Here is a 17,401-nt window from a genome sequence, read left to right as displayed (position 1 = left end):
TTTGGTCTTTCAAGGTCTGTTTATTATTAAAGATCTTCAGTTTGATTCTCAGTTTGCTTATTGTTTAGATTATAGTCTCATTTCTCGTTAGCCTCGGTGTGTTTGTGTGTTTTTAAAACCTAGGTTTATTGAGTTCTTTGTCATGTTGTACCTGTCTGTTTCATTGCATTGTTTCCTATAATCTTGGATTTTATTTCTTGTACTTCTGTACTCCTTGTGCCTTAGTATTTGGATTTATGTTCAGAAGTCTTTCATCTGACATTTTAAAGTTTGAACAACTGGGTCCTGAGCCTGCAGAGAACATCCAGAACCGCTTGAGTCTTAGCTCAAGTTTAACTTCCTGGGCAAGTGAAAACTGAGCTGCTTGTAGTTCCTGACCTGTAGACTTCGAGTCCAGGCTGTTACTCTTCAACTTGCCTTGAGGCAACTGTTTTTGTGATTTGGCACTACATAAATAAAATTACATTAAAATTGAATTAAACTCAGCCCCCTGAAGGACTCCTCTGCCAGTGTCGAGGCCAGCCCACCAAGGGGCTGCACTGCTGACCCCTTCCTCAGGGGTCTTGACTCCTAGACCAATGCTAGCTGTCAGCCTAGCCCCCTGAAATGTCCCATCTCCTTTGACACGGGTCTCCTTCCACACCCCCTGAAGGACCCCTTCTTCTGCAATGCCGACTACCTCCTTGGCAGGACTGCTCCCCCTCTGCTGCTGGTCTTCTGGGTGGCCCCCAGAAGAGGCCCACGCTGGCCCCCTTAACCATCTCCTCTATTGGTCTGCAGGCTGGCCACCAGATCTATCCCTTAGCCGAGGTTCTTCTTCGAGTCGACCCCCTGCCCTATCCTTTACAGGCCTCAGGATTGGGCCACTTCCAGAGATGTTGTCCCAGGTGTTTGGAAATATTAGCCTCCCTGTGAATCTGCACTTGGGTCCTCATTCACCCCCAACATGATGAGTAAAAGAAATCTTACAGGTAATTCAGTTGTGGTTTTTCTTTACTTATTAAAAGCCTTTTCCCTCCAAAAGCACCAGCTGTGATTCCTCTAGAGAACAAGCAATTAACCTGTCTAATTTTCACGTGACAGCCTCAAATCAAGTGAACTGCGCTGTGTTAATTTTCACCACACTGAATTTCTGGGGCACCAAGTGGAAAATATTAACTCCTCTGTTTCAGGGTGATAAATGGAATTATCAGTTAAGGAATAGGCCACTAGAAATCCTCCTCTGTGATTTAATTAGTTTAATAAGCATGTAGCTTTATATAGAGTATCTACTAAATTATAGTGGAAATTAAGATTTTTTTTTGCATAGTGATTGCTAATAGAATAGGAGAATGCATCAAATGGTGGCAGGTTGCCTTAGAGTAGTGAATTATTTTAACCAATCTGAAGAGGTGCTGCACACAGCAGTCACACATACTGTTCTTTACAGGGTGGGCCATTTCTATGGATACAGCGTAATAACATGGGAATGGTTGGTGATATTAAAGTCCTGTTTGTGGCACATTAGTATATGTGAGGGGGCAAACTCCTCAAGATGGGTGGTGACCATGGTGGCCATTTAGAAGTCAGCCATCTTGGGCCATGTGACACATCAAAGTATTGGTAATGTCACAAGAAAAACAATGGTGTGCTTGGTTTCAACGTAACTTTATTTCAAGTGAACTGTCCTGTTCCGGCTCATTTGTCAACAAATCCGCATTCGGCAGACTGTTTCCAGCAATGTGCAGTTAGGATCTTCCAGGACTTCACTGGAACACGTCTGGGGTGGGAGACATTTGTTTTAATTTGTCACAGAAGGGTTAATGTACACTTTCACCCTAACTCACCCTGTAAGCTGGTAAATAACTGAAAGTGGTTGAGAACAAGTCAGGTAAGAATCAGTCTCTCCAGCACCTCCATGACTTGTGACATCAACTGGTCTGAAGGGGTGGCTTTCTTTGATGTCACTAACCATGACAGTCTTCCACAGCACTGGTACCTAACTGTGATGCAGTTACAACCACACACAGTGGTAATATCAGTGTTACAATAGACTTATACATAACACTAAACACTACACAGATTTTTCTTTCTTTAAATATAGGATTTAATTTACAATAAAGAATTGGTTTTGGTTTAGAATTAATTTACTTACACAATCACATAATACTGTATTCTAAAATAAGTGCATATATTTTAGTTTACGCTGTTATGCGCATGATTGAATCTTTTTTTGTTTCCTTGGTTGATAAGCTAAGAGATGAAAAAGGGGCAAAGCAAGCCTATATGGAGACCTGCAAATTGGGTCACGAATCGGGATCATGGGGGGTTGATTTAGGTTGTTGTGTGTCCTACCACTTTGTGTCTCTTTGTGGGATGATCAGCTACTCTTTCCCCTCATTTAGGAAGGTCTTTGAGTTAGTAGTATTGTTTGTTGCCCACTTTTGAGTAGAGTTCTGTTATACTTTGACCTCTTTTATGGGCCCAAGATTTTGATTTTTGTATAATTTAACCAAGTTTGTTTTTTTTGGCTAAATATAAAAGTCCCCCCCCCCCCCCTCCCCCCCTCTTTTGGACTTTAACCTGTGCCTGCCTTCCTTTACTGCTCAGTCCTTCACACTAACCTTGCTTCAGGATGCCAGACAGCTAGGCAGCAAAGGACTGATGGAATCAGGGTCTGCAGCTTTGCCTGGTGTAGTTCCATCAGCTGCCTCCTCACCTGGCCAGCCGTCACAGTCACGTGTCAAGAAAGGTGAATCTGAGGAGGATGTGGGTGGGGTGCTTACCCGAGCCCAACACGTATGAAGGGACATGTACTGTTGGTTTGTTCGACGGCTGAGGTGTTGAGTTTGTGTTGTGTGAGGAGGTTCAAAAAGGGCCCAGTGCTGACCCTGCTGAAAAACAAATTCAGCTCCGTGGCTTTATCCAGCGTGCCCATTTGCTAGTGCTGATGTCTTTGAGGTTGGCGATCAATCAGCGTAATCCTGCTCTACGTTTGATGTTCAGATTGGTCTCAGCCACTCCGTATCTTTACACTAAGCCAAGCCTTCAGTTCACACTGTATACTTCTCAACTCATCCATTTTCCCAGGTCTGAAGATTTTTCATTGAGGAGGGCGACCAGTGACCTTGTGATCCAGAGTGATGTCATCCCATGAGGACACAGAGCATGTCTCAGCTCGTGTCCAAATTCATGGGCTGCATCCTCCTGAGGACCCGGCCTTCGCGGTCTACGTGGGCAGGGTCCTCAGAAGGTCGGGTAGGCCGGAAGTAAACGGCTGGGGAAATTGGACGGTCTAGCCTTCTGATTAGCGTCACCGCTGACTCGGTGGAGTTTAATAAACTTGGCCGTCTGCTCCTTGCTATCTAAAATATAACAGGACACTGGAGTAAACTCTCGACCGTCTGTTTAATCAGTTTTCTGTTTGACGTTTGTTCAGCTGTGTGAAAACCACCCGGGGGATTAATAAAGTTTTATTTTATCTAATCTAATAACTTTAATCTCAGCCAAACCGATTTACTCACGAACAAACAAAACACTGAAAAAAGCCCAACAATAACATTTTAGGTTGTCTAAGTGACTTATATATTATGTTTAACCCGAGCAGCGAAAGTCCGCGGTGATCTGAAAATGATGTGCCGGGAGTTGTGCCGTTCTCGGCGGCTTCAGTGACCCTCGAGCTCCCGGTGAGCTATCGAGCTGGTGGGTAACAGACGTCTCCAAAAACATCGAAGCACTTTTGCAAATATGCGATATCTTGATAAACCGAGCAGATATTTGATGTTTACACAGCTACTTTCTCGCATGAAAATATGTTAAAAGTTTATTTTGTGACCCAGAAAGATTAGTAAGAGTAATTTTAAAACTTAGTAGTGGCCGCCATTATTGGAAACTGGAGTTTGGCTGGGCCGCGCTATGAATTCTGGGATATGGTAGGCCACGAAGGACACACCCGACCCATCCTTTAAATTCGGGGAAAAGGAGGACGCATTTGTCGGCTGCATTCGGAGGAGTCTACGAATTTGGACAGCCTTCGGCGCGTCGCTGTGACGTAATCGGTCTACAAATGCGGCCTCAGGAGGAAGCAGCCCATGAATTTGGACACCACCTCAGTGTGGTGTGAATCCTCCAGGGCCTCACTGGCTTCCTCACTTCACCTCCTCCAAGACTTGGTGGCAACACTGACACTATGGCTCAGCAACTGTCATTGTACTTAAGAAAATAAACTCCCCCAAATAGCATATTTATACATTGTTGTTGTTCCCCGTTTCTCCTTTCAGTGTTATGTTGAAAAACCGTCCCTCTCTGATTCAAAGACATGGAAGAGCAAGGAAGCTAATTATAAACCAAGGCTAAAACAGGAGCAAGCTACTGCTCCACTGAGCTTAGGGTTATACCCAGATGCTGGGGAAAAATTAGCATAGACACACACACACACACACACACACACACACACACACACACACACACACACACACACACACACACACAGCCTCAAAGTGATTAGACCTGCCCTGGATGTGAACAGCAATTACCTGCAATCAGAGCTCTGCCCCTCTTCTCCCACCTCTCCCGATCTTATTCGTTGCTCTTTCATCGGTGTGTTAGTCTCTCACTTTTTTCTTTTATTATTTTTAAAGGCATCCCCGGGTGTTACCAAGGTAGATTAATGGGCTAGAGAGTTTATGTCTAGCTTAGTGTCAGAGTTTTCTGTGTTACAACAGTGGCTCTCTTTTTATTTAGCAGTTCTACTGGAGTTTTATTGAAGCAGAACAGAACTTAAGGCAGGCAGGAAGGTGGAGGAGAGTCCTGATGCAAGACATATCACTGATATCAATCACCACTTCTTAGCACAAGTATCAAACTTCTGTTTTTTTGCCTCACAGTGTTTTGGCATGCTCCTTGGGATGGCTATAGCTCAGTAAGTAGAGTTAAGTTTGTTGGTTCGATACTTGGCTAGGCTTCCAAGTGTCCTTGGAAACATACTGAACCCTGAGTTGTGGGCTTAGATAAAAGTGCTTGTATTAATGCGTGAATGAGGCAAGCTGAGTGCTCAAGTCAAAAAGCGTTAAAACGAAATAAGTCCATTTAACATTTAGAATAATAATAATAATACATTTTATTTATAGGCACATTTAAAGACCCTCAAGGTTACCTTATATTAGTACAGCAAAAATAAAAACATATAGTTTACTTTATAAATAAAGTAAACAAATAAAATAACAACTATAAAACTAATAGACTAAGACCAACTTATAATGAAGAGAATAAATTCTGAACAGATGGGTTTTGAGACGTGATTTAAAAGAAAGAGACTTTATAGTCCAACGATCTGGTGGAAGTGCATGCAAAGGTGCCATGGTGGTCAGATGAGCAGATGGAACGGGGAAAAGAGAAGGTGAAGAGGAGCAGAGTGGACTGGAGGGTGAGTGCGTACGGAGAAGATCAGATAAGATGGATCAGATGGAGGAGCAAGGTTACGAAGGGCTTTAAAAGTGACAGTGAGGAACTGGAAATTGATACGTAGATAAACTGGAAGCCAATGGAGCAGTTTAAGAAAAGGTGTTTTACATTCAGACATGTGGGTCAGGATATAATAACAGAAGCTGCACCATTAGTTTACTCTAAACTAATGGAAGTTTGTGGAGAGATTTATGGTGAAGGTACCTGGAGGTTTGACAGTATGGCATGATGCAGAGAACAAAGTACGAGTGTTTCCTTCAGCAGACTGAAGAATAGTAGCGTAGGAAGCAGATTTAGAAATAGCTTCATTATAATGTTGTACATGTCCTCATGTGCAAGTCGAGATTCCCTAAAGAGACATTCCTGCTTTAATCTTCATGTTGATGATTCGTACTCCATTGCTTCTGACTTTCTTAATCTTCTAGAATCTTAATTTTACTCAAATCCTTTAAAAATCAGCTGAAAACGCATCTATTCAGACATCTGGGTAATGTTTCTGGATTTTGTGATGTTTTTCTTGATTCAGGTGTGTTTATGTGACCATGTTTTTTAATAACATTATGTTATTAACTATCTTACTTGCACACCTCGTACCTGCCAGTTGTTACACATAGATTTCAGGTTAATATGGAGGAACAGTTTGTAATAAAGCAAACTGTTGGATAAATCCTGCGCTCCACTTAAGGATTAGTTATCAACACATGGTTCTTATTTACACTTCTCTCATTTCTCAAGCCGAGCTCATACCATAATGTTTTGTTAGTATAATTATTGCTTCCTCATTTTTTGAGGGGCAAATTTGGCTGTGCATTGTAGGATGCTGTTCATTAATGAGATGAACTAGTTTATACACGTATGAATTATAAATTAGCTCCATTTGGATACGGCCCAGTCTGTGGCTTGATGTGTGGATTCTGCCTCTGCTACATCAGTGGCGACAGATTGCAGTCCCACAGGGTTCTGTGCTGAGACCAGATCTTTTTTTAACATTATAAATTATTCCCTTATGTAATAATATTAATAAACACTTTGCTATGCAGATGATACCTACCTTTATTTACTCATTATGTCTAACCAGACACTTATTTTAGATAGCATTGCCTTGGCTCCCAGTAACACTGAGGAATCATTTTTCGTTGTCCTTCAGTGTGCAGATTAAACACATGAGAAGGATGGACTTCATTAACACTGCTAAAAATTGTGATACTGAAAAGCTTGTTCATGTGTTTATTACGTCTAGGCTGGACTATTTTTCCATCTGGTCACTTTAAAACTCCCTGAAAAGCCCTCAGTATCAGTCAGAGTACTAACTGGGACAGGATGACAGACTAGATTTCCCTGATCTTACCTTTTTCTTTATTTGCTTGCAATTAAATTCAGAATTAGTCCTTCTTGTATTTAAAATCTTGAACTATCCTACCCCCATCCTTAAAGACCTTTTAGTACCTTATTATCTTAGCACAGTACTTTACTCTAAGGCTGCAGGGTTTCATTTCATTTATTTATTTATTTCACACTTGGTACAACAATTCAAACAAACCAACCACACTTTCTATCAAAAAGCTCTACAACCATGTGTGAAAAGGAGCAGGAAGAAGAAAATATTCTTATTAAACCCCGCCCCCTATCTACAATCCAATTTATATTACAAGTGGGCACCAAAAATCAGGACAAACTAACATTAACATTTATCTCCGGTCCTAACCCAAACCAAACAACAAATTTACAATCAGAATATACCACTCCACATAGTAACAAGGAGAAAAATAAAATAAAAATAAATAAAACAAAAAATTATAATGGATCCTTTTTCAATGAACTCCGATTTCATTCACATTCTTCATATTGATTAGGTTAGATTGCAGGTTCCCAGAGCTTTCAGTATACTGGGAGGTAGAGCCTTCAGCTACCAGCCCCTCTACCATGAACCCAGCTCCCAGTCTGGAGATACTCTCTCTCTACTTTTAGGCTTCTTTCTGTTAAAGCTTATATTCAGGGATTTATCAGGTAACTGAACTCATCCTGTAATGCTGCATTAGGAAGTGTCTGTTGGGGGGACTTCCCATGATGAGTGTTTCTTCTTCAGTTACATCTTTTCACTCTGTGTTGATTCACTACTGTATGAAATCATTAGCAATAATTAACCTTGGGCTCTTTCTCCTATAGTTTTATCCTTTGTTTCTCGGTTCTCTTTCCTCTCACCTCCAACCGGTCACAGCAGATGGCTGCCTCTCCCTGAGCCTGGTTTTGTTTCTTCTTGTGAAAAGGGAATTTTCTGCTAATTGTGCCAATATTTAATGCTGAAAATGATCATGTCTTTATTTGTAGTTGATATTGAAATGAAGTGACGGTGCCTGTGTTTAGAAATATAGTTAAAACTAACTATCTATGAGAACTGTGCTCACATACCATTTTCCCCATTTAGGAAACCCGACCCTTAATATGAAACAATTGCAATAAGAGCTCAGTATTAGACTCCTAATAATAGATTAGGTCTCATTGCTCTGACACTTTGTGACAAAGTGGCCAGGATTGAATTCATTTACCATTTGTCACTTAAATATATTGTTCATTTGTCTTCTGTTATCTTATAGTCAACCATAATGCTTTAATGTAGACACTGCACATGTAACCTTGGCTCTGCATACTAGCCCGGGTGTGTTTGTGGTAGCATTGGTTACATTCATTACAGTAGTGCAAATGTTCTTAACCCTTTAAGACCTACCATAGAACCAAGTCCGCCAGAGCTTATATTATGTTATATTATATGTTTACATGCTGTGGAGCCATTTTTGGAAGCATTTCAAGTTGCTATACATCAATACAACCATTACAGCCCAGATTTTAATAATATGTCTGCATTAAGTGCATAGTGATTACTTAAATTGCAAAAAAGTGCAATAAACTACAAAAAAATTGAAAATCGTTTTTGTTTTTTTAACATATATTTCTAGTTAGAGAAATTTAAGAGGCTTATCCCTCAAAACTGTAAATACAAAAAAGTTGCACAAAATAGTTTCCCACCACAGGAAATTTATTTTAAGTGTCTTCATAGTTTTATTTTTGAAATACACCAATTTTTATACACTGCAGGAGAAATGAAAATAAATATTATAGTGCAAATTTGCAAAATATGCAGCATACGCATCAAAATAAACTATTTCCAGCAGTGCAATATGAGTCCTAAGCATCCCAGAAACAACACAGAAAGTCATAAAGTCAAAGATAACTTTTAAAAACACCAGTATAGGCTCATGAGGCCCTGATGGTAAAAAAAAACTACATTTCCGCGAAAATGACGTCACTTCCGGTTTCGGGCAGGTCATGGCGGACATGCGATAGTTCGCGCTGACGTCTATTCCAACGTAGGAAGTGTTATGAACAGCTGATTTGTTGCTGCAACTCCTCCGGTTTCATATGCAAAAAATTTTTTTCGCTAGCTTACGTGGTTGCAGAGCTACCGGGATTTAAAAATAGTTACGCAAAACAGAGCGTGCTGCTCCGACCGGCTTTAAAGAGTTAAAGCATAATGTTACAAATCATTGGTTTGTTTTATGTAGTTTGGTTATACTTATCATTGTGTGTTACTTTGTGCAGGTCCTATATGTGAAACAGGTATGTGGGAAGGGCTGCCCCAGTACTTCCTGTTTATACAGGATATTATGTCATTGATCATGTCAGTTGGGTGTAACCAAATGAAGGGGTGTTTTTTTCTGTAAAATTGTTTATTTCCTTTAAAATAACCTCATGAGTGGGATTTTGTGAAGAGATCGACTTTTCGTTCAGTTGGGTGAATGAGTTTGTTAAGTGGAAGAATGATTTTATTCCTGTTTCTTTGTCTAGACTGTGTTATTTAGTCTACCTTGTTTTCTCAATGAGATTAATGAGTTTCAGCTGTGGGTGGAGTTATGCATAAAGCAGATGAGTTTTTAACTGGCAGGGTCTTATGTTTTGTGAAACAAATGTTGAAAGGTGACGCCAGAAAAATAAAGGACACTTAAAAGAAACTGCAACAGTCTGCTGATGCTTTCTTCCTATCACTGCTTACGTTTTGCTACCTCACACACTTAAAAAGTGAAGAGCAAAAGAAAATCAGAGTATTTGGCCTCTAGGATCCTTTAACACAACACATGTTTAGTGAGTGACACTATCTGCTTACCAGCTCAGAGACCCACGTATCATTCATAGTCCTTCACTGTTTCCCATGTTTAACAGTGATTAAAAAACTCGTTCTTTATCGCCCTCCCATCAGCTCATGCACCATCTCCAGACCCCTGAGCCCCTCCATTTAAGGAGCTGCGGGGGGAAATGACTCATCTCTTCCTGTCTGGTCTTTCAACCTTTGCCACGACAGGCCTCAATTTATTCTTCATCTAAAATCTTCTTGTGGTCCCTTCTGACAAATCTTGGGCTTAATCACTTCCTGTTTTCTAATCTTCACTCATTCATCCATCTTTCACTCCTTTCTACATCCTTTCATCCATTCTCCTTTGCCTCTTTCACTTACTCTCTTTTCCCCCTCACTGGTTTATTTTCAAAACCATCTCTCCCATTTCATCTTTGCTTTCATCTCCCTTGTGACACAATTTTAAGGAGCTAAAAATAAAAACATTGCTGATGTGAGATGAAATGCGAGGATCTGAGAGGGATTAGAAGTGTTTGGTTTGTATCTCACACCACTGTGCAAAAAAGGGAGGACATAATAGTAAAATAGAAATGAAAATAGAGAGTAATGAAGACACCGCAATATAAGATGAGAGAGAATACACAGCAAACAGTAGAGACTGAAAGCTAGATTAAAAAGACTAATATATTTTATTAAATCAAATATTCTTCATACAGAGCCAAAGGACACATAGCATTTGGTTTTGACAGGACATTTAAGACGTCTTCTGACACTTGTCTGACTCTGGGTCATACGGGCAGCTGAGTAAGAAGAGGTGACCAGACCTCCCTCTCCATAGCCACACCTTCAGCTGTTTTAAAGGTAGACTGCAAAGTTACCATGCCACCCAAGGACATGATATCTCATATCGTCTTCCAAAGACACTTCCTCCTGTGATACATAAAACAAGGATTCAAGAAACCTGAACCAGAGATATGTGATATGTGAAGCCCCCCCCCCCTCATCCTGGATGAGTCCCTGCTTTCTTCTGTCTTCTGTCTCTACAAGCAAAATATCTTTGGGTTTTGTTGCTGCTATCACAAGCCAATTAAATACCTCACTCTGATTTCCAGCGTGATTGTGGCTCTGGTCATCCACTAATCAGAAGACTGGTTGTTGATCTCCTCCAGTTGCTGCCTGTGCATTCAATGTTGTTTTTTCTCTGTGTGTAAATGTTAGATTTACACACAGAGAAAAAACAAGAAGAAACTTGAATGAGGACAATAGCAGAAAGTCCTTTCAGTGACAAAAGTGAGAAAAGCACCAGTCCACATGGCTCACATTTTTCCATTTTGCGGCAGATTTCAATGCAAGACAGCCTACGAGATCACCCATCTCCCATGCTACAGTTAGCAAACTGCTTGCTAAGTTTCGTGAAACTGGTTCAGTGTTGGATTTGCCAAAATGTGGATGCAAGACAACTGTCACTAATGAAGAAACATCAGTGGCTGTCCTAGCTTCATTCAGCAAGAGCCCACAGCGTAGCACTCGCTGCATGTCACTGGAGAGTGGCATTAGTCAAACATCCCTTCGGCGGATATTAGCTACTCACAAATGGCACCCTTACAAACTCCAGCTACTGCAGCATCTCAACGAGGATGACCCAGATCGGCACAGAATTTGCAGAATGGGCAAAACAAAAACTGGAGCGGGACCCTCAGTTCACGCAGAAGATTTTGTTCAGTGATGAGGCAAACTTTTATGTGAATGGTGAAGTTAACCAACAAAACCACCGCTATTGGTCTGACACTAACCCACATTGGATGGATCCCTCCAAGACTGTTGGAACAACAAAAGTGATGGTTTGGTGTGGTATATGGGGTTCAACGATAGTGGGTTGATTCTTCATCAATGGAAACCTCAAGGCCACTGGATATTTGAAATTGCTACATGATGATGTGTTTCCTCTTTATGCACTGAAGCTGGCACGTTCCCTGAGTTTTTCCAGCAAGATTATGGGTGCCAGGTCCGAGCATTCCTAGATGAACAGTTTCCTGGAAAGTGGATTGGTCGTCGTGGGCCAGTTGAATGGCCCCCAAGGTCTCCCGATCTGACCCCCTTAGACTTTTATCTTTGGGGTCATCTGAAGGCAATTCTCTATGGTGTGAAGATACGAGATGTGCAGCACCTGAAACTACGGATACTGGATGCCTGTGCTGGCATTTCTCCTGCGGTGTTGCTATCAGTGTGTGAAGAGTGGGAGAAGAGGGTTGCATTGACAATCCAACACAATGGGCAGCACATTGAACACATTTTATAAGTGGTCAGAAACTTGTAAATAACTCATGAAAGAATAAAGTTACGTTGAAACCAAGCACACCATTGTTTTTCTTGTGACATTACCAATAAGTTTGATGTGTCACATGGCCCTCTTCCATTGAAAAAATATAGTTGTATCCAAGATGGCCGACTTCTAAATGGCCACCATGGTCACCACCCATCTTGAGGAGTTTGCCCCCTCACATATACTAATGTGCCACAAACAGGACTTTAATATCACCAACCATTCCCATGTTATTACGGTGTATCCATAGAAATGGCCCACCCTGTAGATTAAGTGACAATGAAATACTTCTTAGTTGATAAAATTGAAAATAAGGTTTGTATCCATAGCGACAGACATTGTAATGCAATGCCTGATCAAGTGAGGATCTTGTTTATCACCACATATTTTCAAGCATTGAAATATTTGCATTGTTGCAGCAACTTTCCAAACGAGAATTCAATAAGATGAAAACGTGCCTTATTTAAGGTCTCACACATATCTTCTGCAATCTGACACACATACACACACTCACAAAAGAAATATTCTGAGAGCACAGCAAAAGCGTAACCCTTTTGGAAAGATGTTTTCCTCTGCTTCAGTGAGTTGTCTGTCAGAAAATTTTTTCACCCACTTGTCAACATCCTTGGTGTGAGTCTGGTATCCATCTGCTGGCTGCTGAGCACACACCTGTGGTTATTTCTGATGCAGTTCAGTTACATTTTGACCAGTTAGACTAAGTTCCTCATCAGGTTCACCTCCAGCCTTACAGATCGCATGATCACTCCTTAAGTTTTGTTGGTTCTTTGCTCTTTGCGCGATCGTGGCTCAAGAGTTGGGAGTTCGCCTTGTAATCGGAAGGTTGCTGGTTCGAGCCCTGGCTCCAACAGTCAAGACACTTCACCCGTTGCCTAATGGTGGTGGTCAGAGGGCCCGGTGGTGCCAGTGTTCGGCAGCCTCACCTCTGTCAGTGTGCCCCAGGGTGGCTGTGGCTACAATGTAGCTGCCATCACCAATGTGTGGATGACTGGATGTGTAAAGCGCTTTGGGGTCCTTAGGGCTATACAAATACAGACCATTTACCATTCTTTGACTTTGAGCTTGGATTTATTGAAGCTTGTGTTGCATGCTTCTTCATCCTCACTGGGATGACACTTTTCTCTGGTCTTGCTTCCTGAGATTTCAGTAATTATTTGACCAGATTTGTTACTTCATCTAGGATTAATTCATTCTTTAGACACTGAATCAGCTGTAGCACCTTCACTATCCCCCGCCACAAAAATATTTTTCCTTTCCATCATATTCACCTCACTCATTAGTGGCAGCACCCGTGATACCGCTTATCATTTTGGCCAGTGGTCACTTGCAGTTTAAACAAAAAGGCATGAGGCTGGAATAAAATTCATACATTTACTTGTGGTCAGCGACATAACCGCCAACACTGAGGCTTCGAACCTCGCTTCAGACTCGATAGGCTATTTATTGTGACGCAGTGGACCGGAGCTTGCTTTAGTTGACATCACTGATTACGTCTGAATGACTTCACTGCTGTTTTAAAGAAAACAATAAGTAATGCACTTCCCTGCCATGGCCTGTATGCACGCTCACCATGCAAGACGCCGTTGCTGAAGAAAAAGCATGTTCTAAGTTTTAAGTTTGCTGAACAACATTTAGACAATGGGGCTGATTTTCAGCAAACAACACTGCCACACATCATATAACTGAAGGAATGATGAATGGACAAATGTATCGAGCAGGGACGAAGTCGGAAAAATAACTGGCCCTGGCAATTTTGGGCCAGACGGCCTATCATGATTTTATTGCATCTACTTTTCTTTTCTTTGTCTATCTTAGTTTTTCAGCTCCACACTTCCACCACTTCTTCCACACTAAACTCTGTTCTACATGTTGCACGAGTGCACAGTGAAGGTAGGGGAGGGTTTCGTTAAGGATTTGATTGGGCAATACAGTATTGGTAATGAAAATGAACAAATGGACTGCTGTCACTGCTTGAAGGGTTGCTGTGCACCAGCCCTACAAATTGACCCATTGGCTCAAATTAGTGTTGGCCCACCAGATCACCAGTCAAGCTTTGGTACCAATAAGATAACTGGTATAAAAAAAATCTGCTTCCATTTGTAGCTCATTGGTAGTGCAGGTCGCCTACTAACTGGAAGGTTCGTGGTTCAAACCCAGTTTACTCCAGTCTGCATGCCATATATGCTTGGGCAAGATACTAATGCCATGTTGCTCTCCATACTTTTTTTTAACCGCCATTTATTGACCGAAACTTTTACAAAATTAGACTGACCCATCTGGACACAATTTGATTACCAATCCAGCACTAGTTTGTGGTGAACTTCAATCTTCTTTTAACCTGACTGATCAGTGTGAGCCCTACCAACAGCTGTCAGCACTACTTCTATCTGAATGGTATACAACCTCATTTGGAAAAAAATATCCTCCTACTAACACAGAAAGGGTTTTTTTGTATGAGCAAATGTGTGTGTCTGTAAATAACTGAGCAGGAAGTGAGTTCTGCTGGGAGCCTAGACTACCAGACTCATTACAGCATCCCTACAGACTCACAAACATGCAATCAGTTGCTCCACTCCACCAAACCCAAATCCTCCTTCTGCTCTGTAGAGCCCCACAAACTACATGCGACTCATACAATTAACCCTTCACCAACTGATTGTGTGTGCATGAGTTAATATCCATCACACCCCTACTTACCTACCACCACAGATGGGCAGTAATGCGTTACGTTAATCAGATTACTTTTTTCAAGTAACGAGTAAAGTCCTACTTTTTACTATTACAAAAAAGTAATTAGATTACTGTTACTTTCCCTTAAACAGGTTGCGTTACTTCATTACTAAACTGTGATTTTGTTTGTGAGTGTCTCATGACAATGACGAGTGTGTGATGTCCGTGGCAGCAACAGACGTGTGCAGATCAACGATGGATAATATATAGAGTGCGGGGGAGAGTGAGACCATGCAGCGTTTAAAGCATGGAAGTACTCACATTACTTTGAGTTTGACTCTGTAAAAAGTGACAAAACATCAGCGTGGGGAGAAAACGTCTTTCTGCTGTGGCACCGGGCAAACCTCCACCGGCCCCACTCCTGCTAAACAGGTGAAAATAGATTAAGGAGCGACAGGACTGAATCTTTGATTTTATTTATTTTTTGCTGCGTTTTACTTGCATCCATTTGAGAGAGCAAGCAAAACACAAAAAATTATTTTATTTTATATGCAGAAAAAAGGTTTAAATGTAAAACGAATTCATTCAAGTCAGAGACTGTTGCATATAATTTCATTTTGCTTGATGCAATGTGCATGAAGTTAAAAGATTAAATAAAAAAAACAAGTTTTAAAAAGAGACTTTTTCATTTGATTCAATTTCAGACGGTGGCAGCTGTCTTTGCTGCCATCTTCTGTCCATAAATGTTATTACCTGAACCTCTGACTCAATTTTTCAGTCAGGGAAACGTACAGCTCAAGACTCAAACTCACAGACTGATCTTTTCTTTTAATCTCACTAAGCTAACTCAGGCATATACTGATTCATCAGCAACACAACCTAATGTTGACTTGGGGAAAAAAGTAGATACCCAGCAAAAAAGTTTTATGCTCATTTTTTTCTGTAGCAAAAACACTTATGAGGATCGACCCAGAAGGATGCTGGCTTCGAGGCAGACCGGAGAAATGGTGGATGGACAAAATCAACGAAGACGTTAAGACCGTCAACGCATCACTTGGGCACCTCCTAGGTGAGGTTAGGGCATGTCCCACTGGAAGTAGGCCTCGGGGCAGACTGGTGAGATTATACCTATTGGCTGGGGCAGGAACGCCTCGGTGTTCCCCTGAATAAGCTGGAGGAGGTGGCTGGGGAGAGGGAGGCCTGGGCCACTCTGCTTAGGCTGCTGCCCTCGAGACCTAGTGTTTGATAATTGGAAGAAATTGGATGGATGGTTCTTATTTTACTCTTTAACTTATTTTTTTTGTAATTAAAAATCTATTAATATAGTATCCATCCATTCTCTTTTGCTTATCCAATTTAGGGACGTGGGTGGACAGACTAGAGCCCATCCCAGCCATCATTGTAATTTCCTTCGGGATTAATAATGTATTTCTGATTCTGATTAGGCCAGAGGGGGGTACACCCTGGACAGGTCAAGACTGTGGGAAGTGGGGCTGTTGTGGGACTTGCAGCACCCCCATTGCAAAAGACAGACATCACAGAACCATATCCTCCTGAGAACCGAGGAAAAGAAGTATCTTTAAGTTTAACTTCTTTTGTGATTTGCGTGTCTAGGCTGGGTCACAGGATGAGATGCAATAAATACATAAATACATAGATGGTATTAAAACCATTAAAACACTAAGACTATTGTTATGTTTCGCAGAAAAATTATAAATAAAGTCAAAAGCAAAAAATGTGTTTTCCCCCCTGAAAAGCATCATGGTTAAATAACATTGAAGGTTAGACACCAGTAGAAGCCAATGCATATCTCTCCTTCATTAAATGTGTGTGTTTTTATGATGTTATGAGTCTCTTTTTATAGCCCAACAGAAGAGCAGCAGATTAAGGAGCTTCCACTCACTCACTTGTAGTTGTAAGACAGGCATCATTTTATGGTTTTCATACCTCTGTGGGTCTGACAAATGCGCCCTGTGAGGTTTAATAATTGTTGCATCTGTATAAAATATTATGTGTAAGCTGGTATATTTTTCTTAGCTGTGCAGATGGTCTTTTTTATATCAATTGTTCAACATTTTGTGATGTTAACAACCATAAAATAAAAACAGAACAGAGTGAGAAAATTATATCGAATTGCTGTTTTCTGGATATATTCACAATATTTTTATAGAATATTTGGAAAGACAACAACTGGAAATTTCTAATTGTTTTCCATTCAGTGTGTTTTGGGTCTTTTTTAGATGCCTGGATACAAGCATTTATAGCTCGGTATGTTAAATATCTGCAGAGATGCCCAGAGCATGGAGACACTGTTGGATTTGGCCTCTGACAGACAGCCGTAGTCATACACTGAGAAATAGATCGGTGGTAAAATATAAGACAGGGAGACAGCGGAGGGTGGCACACGAGAACAAGACAGAGAAAAAGAATCTGCTGATGGGGAGCAGAGGAGAAGATGTAAACTAAGTGGAAGGAAGAGAGAGGGCGTGGGAAAGCAAGTAAAAAAGAAAAATTGAAGGTTGGAAAAAGAGGAGCAAAAGAAAGTGAAAATAGAGAGAGAGAGAGAAGGTATGGCACTCTCCCAAACTAGGCTATCTGACACTGTGCAGCAGCCGTGCATCAGGCCAGCTGAATGCTATTTCCAGCTTGAGATGACCCACCAGCTGTACCATGGGGGAGTCAATGAGAGAGAGATAGAAACAAGAGAAAGTCTGCGTATGTCAGAGAGAGTGGGGCTTTATTCATTTATTAAAGCTTTATTTAAGAAGTCCCAAAAGAAAAAAATATATTTACACAAACAGACAGGCTGAAGGAAAGCCAGT

The 17,401-nt window shown here is 41.1% G+C and overlaps 1 protein-coding gene and 1 long non-coding RNA gene across 3 annotated transcripts in view; one reads left to right on the top strand and one right to left on the bottom strand.

Moving 5' to 3' along the window:
• Nucleotides 1-11,687, top strand: part of LOC146492385 (uncharacterized) — a 76,921-nt gene extending 65,234 nt beyond the window's left edge. The window contains exon 2 of the long non-coding RNA XR_014872342.1: nt 11,547-11,687. This is a non-coding gene — a long non-coding RNA (uncharacterized LOC146492385). The remainder of the gene's footprint in view (nt 1-11,546) is intronic.
• Nucleotides 1-17,401, bottom strand: part of dmd (dystrophin) — a 316,485-nt gene that overhangs the window by 297,089 nt on the left and 1,995 nt on the right. The gene's annotated exons all lie outside the window — the stretch shown is intronic.

Source organism: Neolamprologus multifasciatus, chromosome 23, assembly GCF_963576455.1.
Source record: "Neolamprologus multifasciatus chromosome 23, fNeoMul1.2, whole genome shotgun sequence".
NCBI classification, from domain to species: Eukaryota; Metazoa; Chordata; class Actinopteri; order Cichliformes; family Cichlidae; genus Neolamprologus; species Neolamprologus multifasciatus.
Note: the sequence above shows the minus strand (reverse complement) of the source record. Positions and strands in the feature narration are given on the sequence as shown.